Source organism: Moschus berezovskii, chromosome 1 (assembly GCF_049115385.1).
Source record: "Moschus berezovskii isolate FMDL1 chromosome 1, NW_MosBer_1.0, whole genome shotgun sequence".
In the NCBI taxonomy this organism is placed as follows: Eukaryota; Metazoa; Chordata; class Mammalia; order Artiodactyla; family Moschidae; genus Moschus; species Moschus berezovskii.
The window spans coordinates 134,070,429-134,093,495 of NC_142460.1; the positions used below are offsets into that span (position 1 = coordinate 134,070,429).

A 23,067-nucleotide genomic window follows, 5' to 3' on the forward strand; every position below is an offset into this window, starting at 1 on the left:
CAGTGGTTAAGAATTCACTTGCCAGTGCAGGGGACATGGGTTCGATCGCTGGTCTTGGAAGATTCCACATGCTGCGGGGCAACTAAGCCCAGGCACCACAACTACTGAACCCGCACTCTGCAACCACTGAAGCTTGCATGCCTAGAGCCTGTGCTCCACAATGAGAAAACCCACTTCAATAAGAAGCCCACACACTGCAATGAAGACCCAGCACAGCAAAAAATAAATAAATGAATTTTAAAAAAAAGAAATAGTCTTTATAAAATAGAAACTATAAAATGTCAAAGATAAGTTGATTACTAATCACAATGAAAAATATTTTAACTCACCTATAAAAAGATGGGACTCTTAGACTGGCTTTTAAAAAAAATCCAGTTATCCATTTGACTTAAAAGTTATATACCTCAAAAAGACGTACACAGAAAGATTTCAAATAAAGGAATGGGAAAAAGATACATCAGGAAATCAGTACCCCAAAGAAGGCTAGCTTAGCAATACTAATATCAGATAAAGTGGATATTAAATTTAAAGTATTTCTGGGAACAAAGATTTCATACAGATTATGAAACTATTCACCAAGATAGTATAAAAATCATAAATCTGTATGTCTTTAACAACACAGTTTTTATGGAAGATACTGAAAACTGGCTCATTCAATACTACTTCAACCCTCTACTTATTATAGTAAAGAACACATTTCCCAGCTTCCCTTCTCTCTGTAACCAGACTTCTTTTTTTTTTTTTTTCGCTCAGTCATGTCTGACTCTTTGCGACCCTGTGGACTGTAGCCCACCAGGCTTCTCTGTCCATGGGGTTTTCCAGGCAAGAATATTGGAGTGGGTTGCTATTTCCTTCTGCCAACCAGAAATTTGGAAGGTGAAAGAAAATACTTAGTGGCCACAGTGTCCTTCAGGCAGGAAGGGTATTGGAGGGGTTTGGTTCTTCTGTGTTGTTGGAAGGGTTTGCAAATCCTGGCTTTACCATTGGCGGGGCCAAGTGTCAGGCAGTGACTGGCTGTGGCATTTCTATAGGATATTGGATATTTTTCCTGGCTGTGCTATTCACAGGTTAGGTAACACCCAAGCTTGGCTCCCCAGCCTGGCTGAAATTCTGTAAGCTACCTTGTACCCTGTAATAAATCCCTTTCTGCTTAAACTGACTGGATGTGATCCGTATACTATCCTAGAGTGGCTTCCCTGGTGGCTCAGTGGTAAAGAATCCATCTGCAATGAAGGAGATGTGAGTTCTATCCCTGGGTTGGGAAGATCCCCCGGAGGAAGAAATGACAGCCCACTCCAGTATTCCTGCCCAGAAAATCTCATGGACAGAGAAGCCTGGCAGAGTACAGTTGGGAGTCAGTCATGACTGAACACGCATGCTATGCTAGAGGCTTCACAGGTGGTGTAGTGGTAAAGAATTAGCCTGCCAGCGCATGAGATGCAGGAGACACAGGTTCAACCCCTGGGTCAGGAAGATCCGCTGGAGAAGGAAGTGGCAACCCACTCCAGTATTCTTGCCTGGAAAATTCCATGGACAAAGGAGCCTGGTGGGCTATAGTCTGTGACGCATGCATGCTTTGCTGGAGGTAAGCCCGAGCATTACCAGCACTTATGGGATTCTAACTTTGTTGGGGGAAGTGTGGCATTCTGGTGGATATCCTAGAGCAGGTGACAGCTGTAGTGAGCTGAAGTGTGAGCTGGAATTCACCAGTGTGAGTGGAGACAAGAGCAGTAGGAGAGCTCAGATGGAGAAGGAACAGCAAGTGCAAAGTGGAGCCCAGGAGATGCAGCACTCTAGTTAGTTCAGGGTTCTTAACTCAGGATAAGGAGTATGGAGTGAGGAAAAAAGAGAAAAGGACAGCATGGCCCGGTCAGGGGAAAGTCACAAATGACCCCGCATGCCCATGTGAAGACTGCAACAAAGTTCAAACTAGCTCACAGAGTTGTAGATTCTGGTAATCATTATCTTACTGCTACCCGCCCCCGACCCCATTGTCCCCAAGGAGAAAGCCTGTGTGTGATAGAAGAGAATTTAGTTAAATAGGAAAAAGTAACAATGAGAAATGAGACGGGAGAAAGAGAAAGGAGGTGTGGGGGTTGAGGGAGAAAGACAGGAAGGGACAGAGTCAGACAAGACAGAGAGTTCTGGCAAGGACAAATCTTAGCAGTCCGCCTGCCAATGCTGGGTACATGGGTTCGAACCCTGGCCTGGGAAGCTTCTACATGCCACAGGGCAACTGGGCCCATGCGTGTCCTGGAGCCTGTGATCTGCGATCTGTGAGAAGCCCTCACGCAGCAACGAAGACCCAGTGCAGCCCCCAAAATTAAAAAAAAATTTAAAAAACAGGACAAATCTTAGGATTCAGGCTCTGGCCTCTTCACAGCTGCCCTGATTCCTGTACCCCTTCTGTCATCCAATCAAACACTGACAAACATACCAACTTACAGTCAAGTTGCTTACATGATTCATTTATATATATTTTAGTAGACATTTCCCCCCCTCTTCCTCTTCTTTTTCCTGTTCATTTTTGTTCATTTTGGTTATTATGTAAATTCAATGGAAAATGATATATTTTTTATAATAAAATATAGGTTATTTCCAACATGTCAAACACTCAGGAAGAATAACTATAGCTATAATGATCTTAATCAGTTTTATGAGGACTTGAAATTAGGAAAACTACAGAAAGTCAAGCAAATGTGCTAAATGAAGATTTGAAAGAAAGAGCAGTTGACCAGGTAGAAAGACTGAATTTAATGCAACTGTCAATTAAAAAAACACATACTTATGTGGTTGCACCAGATCTTTAGTTGAAGCATGTGGGATCTAGTTCCTTGACCAGGGATTGAACCCAGGCCCCCTGCATTGGGAACGCAGAGTCTTAGCCACTGGACCACCAGGAAAGTCCCACAGCTGTTACATCTTAAACTTACAGTTTCGGTTGCAGTGTGTGGAGGGGGTGGCTATTGGAGGGTGTGGCTTCTTCCCTACTCCCTGGTTTACTGTGAGCAGACATTTTTCTGGTCTCTAGTTCCAAACTATATAAAACTATGTGATAAAGGTACCATGGTAAGTTGCTGTATGTTCGTTGCTCAGTCGTGTCCGATTCTTTGTGACCCCTTGGACTGTAGCCCATCAGGCTCTTCTGTACACGGGATTCTCAAGGCAAGAATACTGGAGTGGGTAGATACTCCTTTCTCCAGGGGATCTTCCTGACCCAGGGGCCAAACCCGGGTCTCTCACACTGGAGGCAGATTCTTTGTCACTGAGCCACCAGGGAAACCCAAAGGACATGTTGCCTCCCTGTCAGGAATTGAACCCTGGTCTCCCATGAGACAGGTGGGGATACTCACCACTACACTAACGAGGACGGCAAAACGTAGGCAGGTTCCACTGAGACTTGAACTCAGATCGCTGGATTCAGAGTCGAGAGTGCTAACCATTACACACCATGGAACTGTACACATCATGGAAGAGTATTATTTAATAAGTGATAGTAGAACAATTGGTTACATACTAAGGAAAGATGTCAGTGTAGATCCTTATTTTACATCTAAGACCACACCAAATCCAGTATGGATTAAAGAGAGCAGAAAGCGCCAATCATATCAAAAAGACTAATAGAAAAACATGACTTTTTAATAAGTGTTAGAAGAAATGTTTTAAAAGAAGAGATTAAATGCACTTGACCACAGTAATTACAAACTTCCATACTGTCTGACTCCCCCAACTAACATATCCTTAACTTAGGAAAAATCTTGCATCCATATGAAAGACAACATATTACAGTTGACCCCCCCCACCCATGTTGTTCAAGGGCCAACTATATTATACAAAATGCTCATGCAAATAAAGCAAAATCAGTAGAAATACAATTTCTGAGCACCTGCTGCTGCTGCTAAGTCACTTCAGTCGTGTCCGACTCTGTGCGCACCCATAGATGGCAGCCCACCAGGCTCCCCCATCCCTGGGATTCTCCAGGCAAGAACACTGGAGTGGGTTGCCATTTCCTTCTCCAGTGCGTGAAAGTGAAGTTGCTCAGTCGTGTCCGACTCTTAGCGACCCCGTGGACTGCAGCCTACCAGGCTCCTCTGTCCATGGGATTTTCCAGGCAAGAGTACTGGAGTGGGGTGTCATTGCCTTCTCTGTCTGAGCACCTAGCCCTGGTCAAGTCTATGCTGGAGAGTTTGCAAACATTCAGTTAAGGTGGACATCCCTAGTTGGTCTAGGAAAAACCTGAGGGTCAGAGGTGTGAAGGTTCTTGCCTATGTCACTCACCTCAGGAGTCATAAGCTGTTTTTGACCTGTCAGTCTTCTGATCCATCCGAGCCCCACCCAGTCAGGCTCACATTCACACCTTGATTTATTTCAAGGCCGTAGCCCAGGCCCAGGAGATGAATAGTCTCAGGTATTGAAGGTGTGGTCCCATTCCTCTATGCAAGTGATCAGGTTTAGGAATGAACAAGTGCCAGATTCTGGCAATTAAGTTGAGAGGGATAAATCTTCTAAGAAGTGTTTGGGAAATAATAGACAGTGCCTTTGTCTTTTTCACTTACTATTTTGTATTCCTACCAGGATTATCTGAAAATTTAATCTGTTGTTCCATATCTTTGCTGGGCCTTGGTATTGCCAGTTATTTGTTTTTTTGTTTCTTGTATTTTAGCAAATCTAATAGATGTGTAGTGGTATTTTGTTGTGATTTTAATTTGTATTTCTCTGAGTCCTGCAAAACCAAACAAACAATACCTAATGCAATAAATATCCTAAAGAACAATTTTTGTGTATTGATCTTTTTACTTACTAATTTCCCTTTTTTCTTTAAAATTACAAAATTCTTCCCCAATGAGAAATCAGAAGAAAATTCAGCTACATTGTTAGGGTTGTATATGGATGTGGTACCTAGAGATGCTATAGATATCTCATGATCATTAAAGGTGGGGCAGAGCCAAGTCTTTGCAGGGGAAAAGGTCAATCCTAATCATACTCCCCTTACCACCCCAACCGGAGGCTCTATTTGGGACTCTATCATAGGGGAGATAGTACATTTCCTTCTTATTTAGTGCCATTGAGCTTGGGTCTTCCATTGCTTATCAAACACCTTGTAACATTTGGCAAGATGTTACATCAGTACATAAGAAAAGCATCAAAGTGTCATCACAGGGAAACATCTATTCCTTAGCCTTCCTCCCAAAATATTTTCAGCTGCGTATTACATTTATTTTGAGTTATCTGTTGGGGACTTGGGCTGGTGGCACACTCAGTGAGTGGAAGCACTGAGATTTGAAACCATACGTACAATTCTAAATGAGAATATGTATAGCCTATTAACACAGAGAAAAAAAGGTTTAACCTCATAAGGAAGCAAAGAAAAGCAGACTAAACAAGAATGAGACTCCAGTTTTAAAAACTATGACATGATTCAAAAAAGATTTAATGGTAAGTACTGCTTTTGAACTGTGGTGTTGGAGAAGACTCTTGAGAGTCCCTTGTACCGCAAGGAGATCCAACCAGTCCATTCTAAGGGAGATCGATCCTGGGTGTTCATTGGAGGGACTGATGCTGAAGCTGAAATTGCAATACTTTGGCCACCTCATGCGACAAGTTGACTCACTGGAAAAGACTCTGATGCTGGGAAAGGTTGGGGGCAGGAGAAGAAGGGGACGACCGAGAATTAGATGGCTGGATGGCATCACCGACTCTGTGGACATGAGTTTGAGTGAACTCCGGGAGTTGGTGATGGACAGGGAGGCCTGGTGTGCTGTGATTCATGGGGTCGCAAAGAGTTAGACATGACTGAGCAACTGAACTGAACTGAACTGCTTCTCTGGTGGCTCAGAGGTTAAAGAGTCTGCTCTCAATGTGGGAGACCTGGGTTCAATCCCTGGGTAGGGAAGATCCCCTGGAGAAGGGAATGGCAACCCACTCCAGTATTCTTGCCTGGAGAATCCCATGGAGGGAGGAGCCTGGTAGGCTACAGTCCACGGGGTCGCAAAGAGTCGGACACGACTGAGTGACTTCACTTTTCACTGTCATACTTATCTGGCATTTAAGAATGTAAATTTATCACATCTCAAAAATAGCAGCAGCAGCAATCATTTATTGAGTACTCACTATATAACAGATACTATACAAAGCAAGCAAACTTGATTTAACCCTTAAAACAAACTAATAAAATAGATATTGTTATTTTCAGTTTAAAAATAAGGCTTAGAACTTTCCTGATGGTACAGTGGTTGAGAATCTGCCTGCCAATACAGGTACGCAGGTTCAATCCCTGGTCTGGGAAGATTTCACATGACGCAGAACAACTAGGCCAGTTCACCACAATTACTAAGCCTGTGCTCTAGAGCCTGGGGGCCACAACTACTGAGCCAGAGTGCTGAAACTTCTAAAGCCTGTGTGTCTAGAGCTTGTGCTCTGCAACAAAAGAAGCTACCTCAATGAGAAGCCTGAACATCGCAACTAGAGAGTAGCCCCTGCTCATCGTAACTAGCGAAAACCCACAAAGTAGTGAAGACTGAGCACAACCAAAAATAAAATAAATAAAATTCAAAAAAAATAAAGATAAGGTTTAGAGAGACCTCCTGACACTGCTGAGTTCTCACAGCACAAAAGATTCTTTGCAGCCTCATCACTTTACAAAGTGAACAAACGTGCCAAGGGGACTAGCGAAATAGGGACACCAAAAAAGAGGGGGAAATATAGTAGAGTTTGAAGTCTGACAGTCAAAAAAAGAAAACCATTAATGTAGTCATCACAGGGAAACATCTATTCCTTAGCCTTCCTCCCAGTATATTTCTGACTGAATATTGCATTTATTTTGAGCTACGTATTGGAGGCTTAGGCTGGTGGTACATTCACCATTGGCAAGGCCCTCTAATGGTCTCACTCCAGCCCATGATGTCAAGATTCAACCCATAACTGACTCTAAAGCCTGTGCTTACAAAAAAGACTACTGGGAACTCTGAAAACAATTTAGCAAATTAAATCAATAGCCTCAAGAACATCTGTATTTCTTAATTTGTTAAATTAAATATTGTGTTTTGACAAACACACACACAAAAAAATATTGTGAAAAATTGTAAAAGCATTAAGAATAAATGTGATAGAGTTTTTAATAATAATAAAAACTAGAAATTAATACAAATGTTTAACCATAGGGGACTTGTTAATTATGTAATATAACTATTACAAATAATCTTTATGAGGATTTAAAAGTGGGAACTGATTGTATTATATCAAGTGGATAAAAAACAACACATAGGAGTATTTACAAAAATTATTCAGAACTGTCAAAAAGAAAATTTTAAAGGAGTAGAAACAAGATGGAGAAGAAACACACTTAAAAATGTTAACAGAGACTAGATCCCTGTATAATGGATGATTTTTCTCTGATTTCTTCTATTTTCTGAGAATGTTCTCCAAGGAGTACTACTTTTAGAGCAGAAATAATCCTAATAATCTTTATTTTCAAAAAGGTGTAAAGGGGGCTTCTGTGAGGGCCCACTGTTTAAGAATCCACCTTGCAATGCAAGGGACACTGGTTCGATCCCTGGTCTGGGAAGATATCACATGCTTCAGAGCAACAAAACCCGTGCACCACACCTACTGAGCCTACATGCCCCAACTACTGGAGCCCAAGTTCCCTAGAGCCTGTGTTCTACCACGAGAGAAGCCACTGCAATGAGAAGCCCAGGCACCACAACTAGAGAAAGCCCAGGTGCAGCAACAAAGACCCACCACAGCCAAACAATGAATGAATCAGTCTTTTTTTTTAAAAAAGGTTGCACATGTTTTCATTTAGATAGTAAAAATTATCGAGGGGTGGAAAGGATTCACATGAAGACACTGTAATTGTGATTTCTCAGTGCTCAGAGGAAAGGCTGGGAGGGGACACCCATAAGCTGTCCTTACTCACAGTTTTTAGAACTTGATGTCAAAAATTTTGCCCACTGTTAACTCGCGTTATTAAAAATTTGGTTCAGAAATTATGGCCAAAGGAGACTTATTCAAAACTTATATTCATCCAAAGTACCTAGGTAGATTACCTATGTTTCTAAATCACTAATCCCAGAAATATCTAAGGAGCTACAGGATTCTCTGAAGCTCGAGTAGGAAACAAAAATACTATCAAAATCGACAAAGCTTGTTACTATAATTTATTAACAGTCACTCCTTTCTGGAAACACTCTCTTGTGTCTATATCACCCAACGACCCCTCATAGTTTTCCTCCCATCGTCTCTGGCTGGCTCTTCTCTCTCCTCTGAGGCGCTTCACTTTGCACTTCTCCAAAATCTCCACGTTCACCTTGTCTGTCCCAGGCACTCCGCTCCTGTCTCTATACCTTGCCTGGACAATCTCATCTACTCTACCAGCTCCTGCTGTCCTCTGAATAATAGTCACCTTCCGATAGCCCCTAAAGCTCATATTAATAACTTAGAAATAGGTTTCATATAAACATTTTCATTAACCTTTATTTTTGAATAACAGATTACTCTCAGAAACAGTTATTAAAGAACAGTGTATAAAACAATATGTTATATTTGAATTACTGTTTCCACCCAGTAATTCATTGATTGTCTGATCGCTGAGGTTTCAGAGTGAGGGTGACTAGCACATTGCTTTCAATGTGCTTCCTCTGAAGTTATTTCACCATAATGATAGCCATTGTCAAGTCAACACAGTAGTTTAAAAAATTCACTTGAAAAAGCCTTCTGTTGAAGAAGGCACTTAGGGTACAGCCATGCCATGGCACACCTGCTGGCCACGACTAGTGAAGGACCAGAGGGACACCTGCTAAGTAAAACGACTATTCCTGGAATGAATTTGTGTGTAAATGGAAACTATGATAACCCCCAAATCGTCCTTCCTAAGCAAATTCCACCTTTCCTTGTAAATGGTTTACATCGGGTCTGAGTCTCATTGCTTTGCATTATCTGAGAATCAAGGCATTTGTGCTTCCACCCCATCAAAAGATTGATGATAAAGTACATCAGCCACTTCCCCTTCCTTGTTCCCTCCCTCAGAGATTCCCTTGAACTCTTTTTTTTTTTTTTTCCCTTTTGCCCTGTACCATGAAGTATATGGGACCTTACTCCTTTGCAGTGGAAGTGCAGAATCTTAACTTACTAGACTGCCAGAGAATCCTACCCTGCCACCCCCACCCCAGGCTCTTTAAAGTGATTCTCTCACAACTCTATAAGCTCAGCTCAGTGTTGTCCTGTCCTGCATACCCTGCCTTTGTTGTGCGTGTTCAGTTGGTAGCAAATCATTTCAGCTCAACAAATATTTTAGGTGTCAACTATGTATGAAGAGCTATGGCAGGTACTGTAGAGTGCAAGACAAATGGAAAAAGAATCTTCTAAAATAAATCAATTCCGACCCCTTCCTGTAGTTTGCAGGCCTGATGTTGCTGTCAGCCACTATCCTCAGATACAATGGCTTTGTGGCTGGAGCTCAGGGTCAAAACCAGTTGGGGGCTAGTGCTGCTTATTTTCTTCTCTATTTCAATCTTCATTGCAAACTTCAACTTAGTACAAACTTAGGTGCAAAGAAAAACAAATTCAGAATTAGATATTTCAAATTCTCCCCAGCTATTCTGTCCTCTGGAGAAGGAAATGGCAACCCACTCCAGTATTCTTGCCTAGAGAATCCCATGGACAGAGGAGCCTGGCAGGCTCTAGTCCATGGGGTCACAAGAGTCGGACATGACTTAGTGACTAAACCACCACCACCATTCTGCCCTCATTTTGTATTGTGTGTTAGTCCCCTCTTTGCAACACATGGACAGCCAGGCTCCTCTGTCCATGGAATTCTCTAAGCAAGAATACTGGCACGGGTTGCTTTTCCCTTCTCTAGGGGATCTTCCTGACCCAGTGATCAAACCTGGGTCTCCCACACCTTGGACAGATTCTTTACCATCTGAGCCACCTATTGGGGTATAGCCAATTAACAATGTTGTGATAGTTTCAGGGAACAATAGACTCAGCCATACATACACATGGACCCACTCTCCCCTAAACTCCCCTCCAATCCAGGCTGCCACGTAACATTGCAGAGTTCCCTGTGCTCTACAGGAGGTCCTTGTTGATTATCCATTTTAAATATGGCAGTGTGCACAAGTCAATCCCAAACTCCCTAACTATCCCTTCTTCCCATCCTTGCCCCTGACAACCATAAGCTCATTCTTAAAGTCTGTGAGTCTCTCTCTGTTTTGTATGTAAGTCCATTTATATCAATTACTTTTAGATTCTACATGTAAAGGATCTGACTTCAAATTTTAAATATCCTTCTTTCTTAGATCAAATACTCTGTCCACTCTCCTTTTCCATCTAGCAGCCTCCCCAGGCTTTAATGACTTAAATATCTCTGTAAACCATTACTTTCACTGGACAGTTGGCTTTCTGTGGAGCTAAGTGAAAAGGATTGAGACACCACCAAGATCATAACCAGCCTATTGTTGCTTCCTCTTTTATAGCAATTTACACAGCTTGATGATCACTGTTATTATTCTTCATTTTTATCAAATACTGACACTGGTTTTAGCCTTTAGACCTCTTTTCCCCCTTCCAGATTGCAAACAAAGCAGAGCAGACATTATTCTGCATTTATTACAAAGAGCCTTGCATTTTCCTCCGTGAATTTCATACTTAATGCCCTGTGAGAGGCCCTTATTAATAATAAGTGCACAGAGCCCTTGCCTTGCGTTGGAGAGCGCAGAGGTTTGTGGGGAGCAGAGGCGGCCTGATCCGAGCTGTGAAGGCCCCCTACCCCATCGCAGCAGCGCCATCTGCAGCGTGTGGCTGGACTGTCTCCAAGAACTCCCTGCCTCCTTTAGAACTTTTATGGTCCTGCTTTTGGAAAGCATACTCATTCCGTATGCAAAAGCTTGGATACATATGCACACCAACAGCCCGTGTGCATGCAAAATGTGCAGATGGCAAAGGAAAATAAAGCCAGGGGTTCGGCACAAAGACACATTATTAACCCTGGGAATTCCTAAAAGCCAACTAGGAGCCTTGTGGAAAAACACCCTCTCTTAGAATCAGTAATTGGAACTTAAGATTTCAGAAACTGTAGTTTAAGAGGAAGTGTAAGAAAAACAGATCTTGGAACTTTGTGTGTGTGTGTGTGCATTGCTCTCTTTGAACACAAACACCTAAAAATTCACAAAATTTCAGTCAGGGCAAAGGTCACCAAAGCTGATCTTTTTTTCCACAGCTATTGACACACATAAATCACACATCCTTAGCAGACATGGTGCAAGAGAACCAGACAAGTTTAAGTTTCCTTAAACAAACTAACAGCTGCATGCTTCTTTTAAGGAAGGGAAAGGAGTGGAACTGGGGCTAAGTACTATACAGTTACTTCAAATACATTTTCAAATATTTAATGTGCCCATCGTATTTAAAAATACACAATAGATCTTGCAACAGGTATAACAAGGCTTCGTATTGTTTATTTCAGACTAGTTTATAGAATTAAAATGCTCAGCTTTTCAGACCATACTTAGGTCTAAGGGCTTCAGAATTAGCTAGCATCTTTTTTTTCTTCCCTTTCTTTCTTTTTTAAATTGAAATATAATTTATATATAACACTGTATTAATTGTAGGTGATTTATGTACATATTGGGAAATGATGACCACAGTAAATTTAGTTAACATTCATCACCCCAAATAGTAACTATTTGTTTTCTTGTGATAAGAAATTTTAAGATCTATTTTCTTAGCAACTTTCAAATATACAGTGTTCTTAACCACTAGAGTCAGCATTTCTAAATGAAGATACATGCATTTTATCCTATTCTTTCAGAAGAATTCACTTGGAATCAACTCAGCAGACCTACCTCTGGGTAATGTACTAGACTGAAACAGGGAGGCTCCACCTGCCCCACAAGCCTTCTTCAGCTGGTCCCCTCAAGCCCTCTATGAATAGTCAAGCAATCCTTTTACAAATTGAGAACCTTACACATAACCTGTGCATTTTTTCTGTTTATCGTTATTCAGTCGCTAAGTCATATCTGACTCTGTGAGCCTATCAACTGCAGCACGCCAGGCTTCCCTGTCCTTCACCATCTCTGAGTTTGGTCAAACTCATGCCCATTGAGTCAATGATGCCATCCAACCATCTCTTCTAAAGGAAATCAACCCTGATTCATTGGAAGGACTGATGCTGAAACTGAAGCTCCAATACTTTGGCCACCTGATGTGAAGAGCAGACTCATTGGAAAAATCCCTGATGCTGGGAAAGATTGAAGGTGGGAGGAGAAGGGGAAGACAGAGGATGAGATTATTACGATGATTCCTTTTCTTCTCTTGATTCTAAGATCCTGGTGGGTAAAGACTGTATTGCTCTGAGTCCCTAGCCAGTGGAAGTCAGCCATTAAGCAATTACTATAGGTTTTAAATGTTATGCTAGGGCAAGAGTCACATGTTCTCAAAGCACATAGCAGGGAGCCAAGCCTAGTCTAGGCATCAGAAAAGGCCTCCTAGAGGAGTAATATTTTAAATGAAAGCTGAATTAAAACGACTCAGGAGAAAGCACAAACTGGAATTGAATGAGAGGATGAGCGCTTTCTAAGAGCACGGGTAATGCCCACATTACTGGGCAACTGGATGTAAGTTGGCAGGAAACAATGAAGAAAGAACATATTCAGGAGTATGAGGTGAGATGAAATGTTTGATTGGCATGGAATTTGAGGTTGCTCCTGAGCGCACTGTGTGGAGCTGTATAGGAGAACAGTGGGAGATAGGATAGAGTTGTTCAAGAAATCTGGGTGGGCTCCTTGGGAGTCTTTAAACACTGGGTGGCAAGAAAAGTCAAGAGAGGGGAGGAGATTACCCAACAAGAGTGGTAGAGAAAAGGTGACGGACAGACCTGAGGAAAGGAAGCCCAGGAAACTGGAAGGCCAGAGGGATAAGGAGAAAGACAGGAGACGGCAGCACGGGGACCAAGGGAAGGGACGGCTTCAAGGAGGAAGGGGTAGCCAACAGGTCAGGCTGCTGCTCAGAGTGGGATGCGACAATGAGAACTTCCTCAGTGACCTTGACGGCTTAGTGGGCAGAGGTGAGGTCACACTGGTAGAGGCGTAAATGAGGGGTCAGGGAAAGGAGGCAGCAAGTTGAGTTTGACAGTGAGTGAGGACAGATGGGGTAGCTGGAAGGATAGGTAGGTTGAATTGGTGTTCCTCAATCACCTGGGGAGCTTTCAAAATAACTTCTGACACTGAGCCCCACCCCTGCCAATTCTGACTTAACTGTTCCAAGGTACAGCTTGGCCACTGTCAAGTTTTCAAAGCTTCCCAGGTGATTTTCATCAGTAACTAGCACTGAGAGCAACTGGACTAGAACAAATAATTTATTTTAAAGATAGGAGTTAGTTCAGCATGTGAAATGCTAAAGGATGGAGCCATAGCTGAAAATACAGAGGCAAGGTGGTGGTGACTGATGTGGAAGATCCTGGGAGGGAGGTGAGGATGGAGTCAGCAAGGTAGAGGCTGTGACTTAAAAAGAAAGCAATTCTTTATTACTCAGCCATTAAAAAGAATGAAATAATGCCACTTGCAGCAACATAGATGGACCTAGAAATTGTCACACTGAGTGAAGTAACTCAAAGGAGAAATATCATATGACATCCCTTATACTTGGAATCAAAAAAGAAGTGATACAAATGAACTTATTGACAAAACAGAAACAGACTCACAGTCTTAGAGAAGGGAGGGGAGTTTGGGGGACAAATGCATGTGTGCATGTTTTGTCGCTCAGTTGTGTCCAACGCTTTGCAACCCCATGAACTGTAGCCCACCAGGCTCTTCTGTCCATGGAATTTTACAAGCAAGAATATTGGAGTGGGTTGCCATTTTCTACTCCGGGGGAATCTTCTTGACCCAGGGATCGAACCCATATCTCCCGCACTGGCAGGCAGATTCTTTACCACTGAGCCACCTGGGGAGAAAGGATACATATATTTGTATGGCTGAGGCCCTTTGCTGTTCACCTGAAACTATTAAAACTTTATTAATCGGCTATAATCTGATATAAAGTTTTTTAAAAATTAAATAAAGCTAAGCTAGGGAAAGATGTTTCTTTAAAAAAGGAAAGGAAGCAATTCCTTTATGACGGCAGGAAGAGAGAGAGATGAAAAAATGTGGACAGAGTCAGGGTAGAGGTTCTGCTGGCAGGATGGCAGCCTCTGATGAAGGCTGTGCTCTCTGAATCAGTTAAGAGAAGAAAAGAAGGCAGGAGGGTGTGTGTGTAGGGGGGGGCGTTGGATTAGAATTTGGAGGAAAATAGGACTAGGCAAGGTTCGGAGAAGGCAATGGCACCCCACTCCAGTACTCTTGCCTGGAAAATCCCATGGATGGAGGAACCTGGTGGGCTGCAGTTCATGGGGTTGCTAAGAGTCGGACACGACTGAGCGACTTCACTTTCACTTTTCACTTTCATGCATTGGAGAAGGAAATGGCAACCCACTCCAGTGTTCTTGCCTGGAGAATCCCAGGGACGGGGAGGCTGGTGGGCTGCCGTCTATGGGGTCGCACAGAGTCGGACACGACTGAAGCGATGCAGCAGCAGGCAAGGTTGGGTGCCTGGTTTATGTTAGCGACCCTGAACTTGTAGTGTCAGCAGTACGTGAAGCGGATGGTTTTCAGCTGAACATTAAGAAATGTGCAAACAGTACTTCCCCAAGCATGAGGTTTACATTCTTCATATCCTGTTGTTGGGAGGATTCAAAGTTAAACAGCTAAGACCATAGGAAGCACTGGAGTGGGACTGATCTGCAAGTTAACCAATGAAATCCCTTGTAAAATAGTTAAATTTTCTGAATCCAAAACAAATGAACTAACAAACAAAAATCTTCTATTGATATAAAAACATGTTAACAATAAAGAGAAAATCAGGGCTTCCCTGGTGGCTCAGTGGTAAACAATCCGCCTGCCAATGCAGGAGACTCAGGTTTGATCTCTGATCTGAGATCCCACACGCCTTGAGCAACTAAGCCTGTGCGCCACAACTACTAGCCCCTGCTCCACAACAAGAGAAGCTGTGCACCACAGCAGGTAAGCAGTCCCCACTTGTTGCAACTAGAGAGAAACCCGCACAGCAACGAAGACCCAGAATAGATAAATAAATCTTATACAATAATAGAAAATCAACAGCATTCTACATATTTTAAATAACTAAAAAGTAAACCCTCTACATTTTTACCACTGTTTGCTTCTTACAAACACTAGCATCTCCCTCCCCTATATTTGCAGTGAATTGTTTACAACTGTCCACAAGTCTCACCATTTCCCACATTCAGGCTAATCCAATGCTTTCCGGTTTTATAACTGAGTAACTTGGTATTTGTGGAGCTGCAATCTGAACATTTTGAAGTTGTGAAAAGGAGTATGTTGTAGTGAATCCACAAATACCTTAATTTTCCATGATACTGCTCTGGTTGGTGAATAGGATAACCAAGTGTCTAGTTTTGCAAGGGACTGAGGGGTTTTCGGGGATGCAAGGCTGTCAGTGCAGAACCTAGAGCGTCCAGGCAAACCTAGAGGGTTGATCACTTGACACTTTCCCCCACAACCAGCCCTCACTCGCTTGTTGGTGACATACGCTTGCTCACACGTGGCCTGAGAGACCAGCAAGCCAGGTTCCCAGCCAGAAGCTGGTGTGGTGAAAGGGACACTCTGCCCTACCTTTTGCTCCATCCGACTTTCACTGCAGTGCAGGGGAGCACCCACACATGGTAACTCCTAAAACCTCTGCCCTCCTTTGCCACCACGTTCTTTGATGAGGCTGTTCTGGCCTATCTTGACTCAGAGATGCCTTTTTCTATCTTGAGGTTATCGTCCTAAGAAGGCCTCCTTCCCCTCCCAAACCACAGTTCTTTTCTCCTTTCATCCTCAGATAAGATAAACTAAGCCAAACACATACCTTAATTATCAGGCCAAAGAACTTCTTGATAAAAGAATTTTAAACATCTCAATACAAAAACGAATGCTTTGCTCTTTAGACAGGGAGGGCACTGACTGACCTCCTCGGCCCTTTCACAATAGAAACCAGGTCTTTATCAGGAAGAACCTGCTTTCTTCATTCCGGGATGTGCTTTGGTTAGAGCCAATTCTAAAATGACCCACAGATGAAAGTCATATTCTTGAGGGAGAACAGGAAAACAGTTGGTATCACAGAATGAAGAAAAGAGGTTTTTCTCTATTAAATCCTTCATCCGTGTTTGTTGATCTGATGAATAAATGAAGACAAAGCAGATTTATTTAATCCTGGAAAAGTTTTTCTTTGCCTTCACTGTAACTTAGCAAGTATGTGTTTTGCAACACAAGGTGTAAAGTTCTGGAACCAGGCTATGGAGTGCACGAAGCAAAGCAAAGTCCTTGCAATGATAGTCAGTTGTGATCAATCAGGAGCCTGTAGTAAGGTGAGAAAAAAGAAAAGTGCAGAACAGAGGAGACCATTTGACTTGAGAATACCTTTTCCACAATCACATGGTGAGGCAACCCCGTTATAAAATAGGAAAGTGTCAAACATTTGGGTGGCGGATCAGAGAGGAAAAAAGTATAGTGAATAAATTCTTATCGACCCTGTGTAAAACACAGAGAGAGCCTCCAAGGAGGATATGGTGGTTCAGATTTTGGTTGGTTTGTAAAGTTTTTTCCTTGGTTTCTTGTAGCCCAGCATCAATGAAGAGTCACAGTCAAAAGAAATGTGAATCTGTCTCTGGCAGCCTGAAAGATGAACTCATATATTTGTTGTGGGTATTTTTAAAGAACCAGACCAAATACCTTACAGAAAGCATCCCAGAAATCCTCCCCAGCTACAGTTTTTTCTCCGAAGCTATGGAGTCATTGTCGTTCAGTCGCTCTTCGTGACCCCAAGGAATGTAGCCCACCAGGTTCCTCTGTCCATGGGATTGTCCAGGCAAGAATACTGGGGGGGTGTGGGGGGGTGGTAGCCATTCCCTTCTACAGGGGATCTTCCACCCAGGGATTGAACCCGGGTGTTCTGCATTGCAGGCTGATTCTTTGCTGTCTGAGCCACCAGGGAAACCCTCTGGATTCATGGCCACCCCTAAAAATAAAATTACTGCTATTCACCCTGGTCCATGAAGTGGTCCTTCTTCACTTCCATGCTTCTCTCCCAGTTGTGGGCGTCCCTTGTGGCTCAGCTGGTAAAGAATCTGCCTGCAATGTGGGAAACCTGGGTTTGATCCCTGGGTTGGGAAGATCCCCCGGAGAAGGGAAAGACTACCCACTCCAGTATTCTGGCCTGGAGAACTCCAGGAACTATACAGTTCCTGGGGTTGTAAACAGTCGGACACGACTGAGCGACTTTCACTCCCAGTTATAGATGGCCCTCAGGATTCCCGCCCCTAACCGCCAGCTCTGCCAGGCTGCTGTAGGATGGTGGAGAAATCTCTATTTGTCCCCTACCCTATTCTTTCTCACTTTCCACAGAGCAGAGTCTGCGGAATCCTCTGGGAAATGATGTTCCCTCTCTCTGTTTTGTCGGGGGTGGGGGGAAAGAACAAAACTCTCGGTGGCATGTTTCTGGCAAATGAGGTTCTCCAGTTCGTTCTACTTGCATTCCCGGTGGAGATCATTCTGTCTCGGAAGGCTTGAGTGGCTGGGAGCAGATAGGCTCAACTCAGAGTAGAACTGAAATGAGATCAGTGGTAGAGTGTAGCTTGTTTTCCTGTGGGTCAGTCTACGAGGGACAGTTGTGTAAGTCACAGTGTGAAACTCCCAAATGTGTCTAAGTTAAGATTTGATCCTGTAGAATGGCAACCTAAACAAATCTTGATTTTTTTCCCTGTGAGGCCAGAGTTGTAGCCCCCATGTTCAAGTGAGTTCTCCTGGTCTTCCTATCATCTGCATTCTGATTGTCTTGGGTCACATAGAATGCCCTCATTTCACTTCTCCTTCAACACTAATATGTGACCCTAGGCCAGTCTGCGCGACTGTACTCATTAGGGTATTCACACACTTTAACCCTGTGTCTCCACTTCTAGAACTCTATGCCAAAGAAATAATCAGAGATGCAGACACATATTTATACCAAATACAGGTTTACCTACAATAGTGAAAAAATGGGTATGACCTAAATGTCCCCAAACCAAGAAATGGCTACTTTTTTTTTTGATAATTTACATGATGAAATATACATCTATCAGAATTCTGATAGCAAAGGCTATTTAATAACAAAGTTTCAAATTTAATTTTAACTAAAAATCATGAAAGTTATGACCAACTTAGATAGCATATTAAAAAGCAGAGACATTACTTTGCCAACCTAGGTCCGTCTAGTCAAGGCTATGGTTTTTCCAGTGGTCATGTATGGATGTGAGAGTTGGACGTGAAGAAAGCTGATCACTGAAGAATTGATGCTTTTGAACTGTGGTGTTGGAGAAGATTCTTGAGAGTCCCTTGGACTGCAAGGAGATCCAACCAGTCTATTCTAAAGGAGATCAATTCTGGGTGTCCATTGGAAGGACTGATGCTAAAGCTGAAGCTCCAATCCTTTGGCCACCTCATGCGACAAGTTGACTTACTGGAAAAGATTCTGATGCTGGGAGGGTTTGGGGGCGGGAGGAGAAGGGGACGACACAGAATGAGATGGATGGATGGCATGACTGACTCAATGGACATGAGTTTGAGTGAACTCCGGAAGTTGGTGATGGACTGGGAGGCCTGGCGTGCTGTGATTCATGGGGTCGCAAAGAGTCGGACATGACTGAGTGACTGAACTGAACTGAACTGAAAAATCATGAATGAAAATTCTATTTGAAATATGACATCAATTTTGTATATGTATATTTGTTTGTGCATGTGTGTATACACACAGCACAAACACAATTTGGTTGCCCCTAGGTAATAGAAATACAGGTGTTATCTTTCTGCATTTTATCAAGAACATGTTTATTTTACAGTTATAAGTGAATAAATATTCTTGTAAAGTAAATGAAAAAAGAAAGTAGTTCTTAGCAGAGTAACTGATGAGAAAGGAAGCTGGGAACTTACTTGGTGGTCCAGTGGTTAAGAATCTGCCTGCAATGCAGCGAACACAGTTTCAGTTCCTGATCTGGGAAGATTCCACATGCTATGGAGCAATTAAGCCCATGTACCACCGCTACTGAAGCCTGCATGCCTAGAGCCTGTACTCTGCAAGAAGAGAAGCCACCACAAGAAGCCCGAGCACCACAACTAGAGGGTAGCCCCAAACTAGAAAGTATCCCTTGCTCTCTGCAACTAGAAAAACCCCACACGCATCAATGAAGACCCAGCACAGCCAAAAATGAATGAAATAAATAAAACTTTTAAAAAAGAAAAAGAAAGTTGGGACAACATAAATGGTTAACAATATGGGAATGGGTAAATAAATGGGAGTGCGTCATGTCTCACCTCCCTGAGGGCCACACCTCCTGCTCCTGATTGCGTGGAGGGCACCTGGTCAGTCAGACCTGAGTCACCCCCAGCCTCCTCCTCTCTGTCCTCTCCTGATCCTGCCACCTGTGATGATGTGACTGTTGACCTCTTATCAACTTGGACATGACTCTGCTGGCCTTCCTTTCTTGTTTAGAGAAGCCCACACCTCCTACTGTGCAGTTCAGTAGAACTGGCCATCCTGCGTCCCACTAAGTGGGGTTCCCAGACCTCAGCTTTGCCAATGGATGCTCCATCCCCCAACCCAGTGATTCATTCAGCTGAGGCACACACCACCAGCTCCGCTGATCATTTTCTTCAGAAGCCATCGGGAAAACCACTGTCGTCTCCTCTGGGACCAAGAGCTGTAACAATATAAGCCAGAGACCAGCTGGCTTTACATGACCAGCTTTCCTTCAGGAAAATATATTGTCCATATTGGAGACAATGATACCAATGCAGGTGATACGAAATGAGAAATGACAATTAAGTTCTAAAGACGTTGTTTGAGCCTCTGAATTCAGCAATGACAGAACTTCTTTTCATTTTTGTCAGTTAATAAACTTCTCTTTTTCCCTCCCTTCCTCCTTTTCCTCTACTTGTGGACATTTTCTGTCTTGTTGGCTGGAAATTTCTTCCCTCCCTACCAGTAAGAGATTGAGATCAGGCATGTATCATTTATTATTTATAGGCACTAAAAATTTGGAGAGCATTTTTAATGACATGGGAAAATACATGTGATATATGACCTCAATTAGTTAGGTATGTAATAATAGCTAGTCACCGAAAACGACAAGAAGGAAATTTATCAAAATATTAACAGTGATTATAGCTAAGAGATAAGATTATGGGTGATTTATACATTACATTTTCTAAGTTTATAAATGGACATGCAATTATTTTGTGATTAGAAAATAAAAAAGTTATTAAAATAAATACATAAATTGTAGTGTATTCATCCAAAGGACAATTTTGTAGTCATTAGAAGGAATGTTTTGAAGATATTTCAGTGACACTGAAAAATGCTTATAATAAAACAATGGGAAAGGTAGACAAAACTATATATATCACTGATCTCAATTATGTTAATTATAGATGTGCAAATAGATGCATAGGAAAGGACTAAAGAAATTGCTTCAAAACATGAATAGAAGTTATCTCTGAGCTATGAAATCAGGGTTCAATTTGGGTTTCTTCTTTAATATGTGTTTGTGTTTTCCAACTTTCAGAATCAGAATTCTTTTATAATAAAACCGTAAAATGTTACTCCAGTGGAGAATAGACTTGAGAAGGCAACTGTCCCTCTCTCCCACCCATTTAATGTAGGATGCTTCTCACCTGTCCTCCTTTCTCCAGGTCAGGGGCTGAAGTCCTGTCTGCTTCTGTTGAAGGAACGGGTGGCTTGGGATCAATTTCTTTTCCAGATGGAGACAGGCCTTATACTCTTTCACCAGAGATGACTGTCTTCTTGAAGCCAAGTTTCTCCTGCTTTATCTTCCAGTTTAGCTATACAACACAGGTATATTTACATATGCTGTGTTGTGCTTAGTCGTTCAGTCCTGTCTGACTGTTTGTGATCCCATCGATAGTAGCTTGCCAGGCTCCTCTGTCTATGGGTATTCTCCAGGCAAGAATACTGGAGTGGATTGCCATGCCCTCCTCCAGTGAATCTTCTCATCCTGGGAAGGAGCCAAGGTCTCCCGCATAGAAAGCAGATTCTTTGCTGTCTGAGTCACCAGGGAAGCCCATACAACTATAGCAGAATTTCTTGGAAAGGGAGGAGTTAAAGCAGGAAATGTAGCAAAAGAAAAAGAAAGATTTGTGCAACATTTTGAATGCAAGTGAAATACTTTACATACATTTTTGTCATTTAATCCTTTCAAAATCCCTCTGGAAAAAAGCATCATCATTTCCCCTGATTAATAGATTAACAAAACATTAGAGAGAAATATGAAATAACTTCTCTGCCTTCACACAACCAATTAGTGGTGGAAGTGGGATTTGAACCAAGGCAGTCTAGGGCCTGTGCTGTTAACCAGTATGTATAGAATATATTGAGGTAATGTACACTGTGATTTTTGCATAAACTAACTGGAAAAGACTCTGATGCTGGGAAAGGTTGGGGGCGGGAGGAGAAGGGGACGACAGAGAATGAGATGGCTGGATGGCATCACCGACTCGATGGACGTGAGTTTGAGTGAACTCCGGGAGTTGGTGATGGACAGGGAGGCCTGGCATGCTGTGATTCATGGGGTCGCAGAGAGTCGGACACGACTGAGCAATTGAACTGAACTGAACTGAATGCCTTCTTAGCTGAGAATCTGTGAAACCCTTGCAAAAAGAGGTAAGGGAAAAGTTTCAGTTCCTTGTTTTAGTTCCTTTCTTGGTTAATTATCTGATTCTGCACTATTTCTTGACACTCATCTGTATAAGATTCATAACTGATACAACAAAATGAAGACCCGTTTGGATCAAGGAGGGCTTCCCTGGTGGCTCAGATGGTAAAGAATCTGCCTGCCATTCAGGAGACCTGGATTTGATCCCTAGGTCAGGAAGAGCCACTAGGGAAGGGAACAGCTACCCACTCCAATATTCTTACCAGGAGAAGTTCATGGACAGAGGAGCCTGGAGGGCTACAGCCCATTGGGTCACAAAGTGTCAGACAGGACTGAACGACCAGCACTTTCATTTTCTCTTGGACCAAGGATTTTTAAAATAATTGTAAAAAAAGCTCAACTCTCTGTAACTGACTGGAGCTCAGACTTTAAAAATACATAGTGTTCAGTAGTTGCTCATGTAGTTTTAGATACTTCAGCTCCTGCATAGATCTGTGAAGGAAAAGATGAAGAAGGCTATTCTCAGATGTACTGACTGTAAGGGTGTGAGCCCATTTTCTGGTCTCCTTCACTTTGTTCTGTGTTGCTAGGGTATGAAGTAGTTTAAAGATCAGCTTACGTTTTGTTGATTAGGCAGCAACTCTGAGTTTAAGACTTAACTGGGGACTTCCCTGGTGGCTCAGTTCAGTACAGTTCAGCGGCTCAGTCACGTCTGACTCATTGCGACCCCATGGACTGCAGCACACCAGGCTTCCCTGTCTATCACCAACTCCCGGAGCTTGCTCAAATTCATGTCCATCAGGTTGGTGATGCCATCTAACCATCTCATCCTCTGTCATCCCCTTCTTCTCCTGCCCTCAATCCTTCCCAGCATCAGGGTCTTTTCCAATAAGTCAGTTCTTTGGATCAGGTGGCCCAAGTATTGGAGTTTCAGCTTCAGCATCAGTCCTTCCAATGAATATTCAGGACTGATCTCCTTTAGGATGGACTGGTTGGATCTCCTTGCAGTCCAAGGACTCTCAAGAGTGTCTCCAACACTACAATTCAAAAGCATCAATTCTTTGGCACTCAGCTTTCTTTATGGTTCAACTCTCACATCCATACATGACCACTGGAAAAACCAAAGCTTTGACGAGACAGACCTTTGTTGGCAAAGTAATATCTCTGCTTTTTAATATGCTGTCTAGCTTGGTCATAGCTTTTCTTCCAAGGAGCAAGCATCTTTTAATTTCATGGCTGCAGTTATCATCTGCAGTGATTTTGGAGCCCCCAAAGATAAAGTCTGTCACTGTTTCCATTGTTTC

The 23,067-nt window shown here is 42.7% G+C and overlaps 1 long non-coding RNA gene across 1 annotated transcript in view; it reads right to left on the reverse strand.

Annotated features, from left to right (window-relative positions):
• Positions 1–21,133, reverse strand: part of LOC129546296 (uncharacterized) — a 33,941-nt gene extending 12,808 nt beyond the window's left edge. Inside the window, exons 1-2 of the long non-coding RNA XR_008683857.2 lie at positions 20,766–21,133; positions 3,354–3,457 (exon numbers count right to left, since the gene is read on the reverse strand). This is a non-coding gene — a long non-coding RNA (uncharacterized LOC129546296). The remainder of the gene's footprint in view (positions 1–3,353; positions 3,458–20,765) is intronic.
• Positions 21,134–23,067: the final 1,934 nt, after the last annotated feature.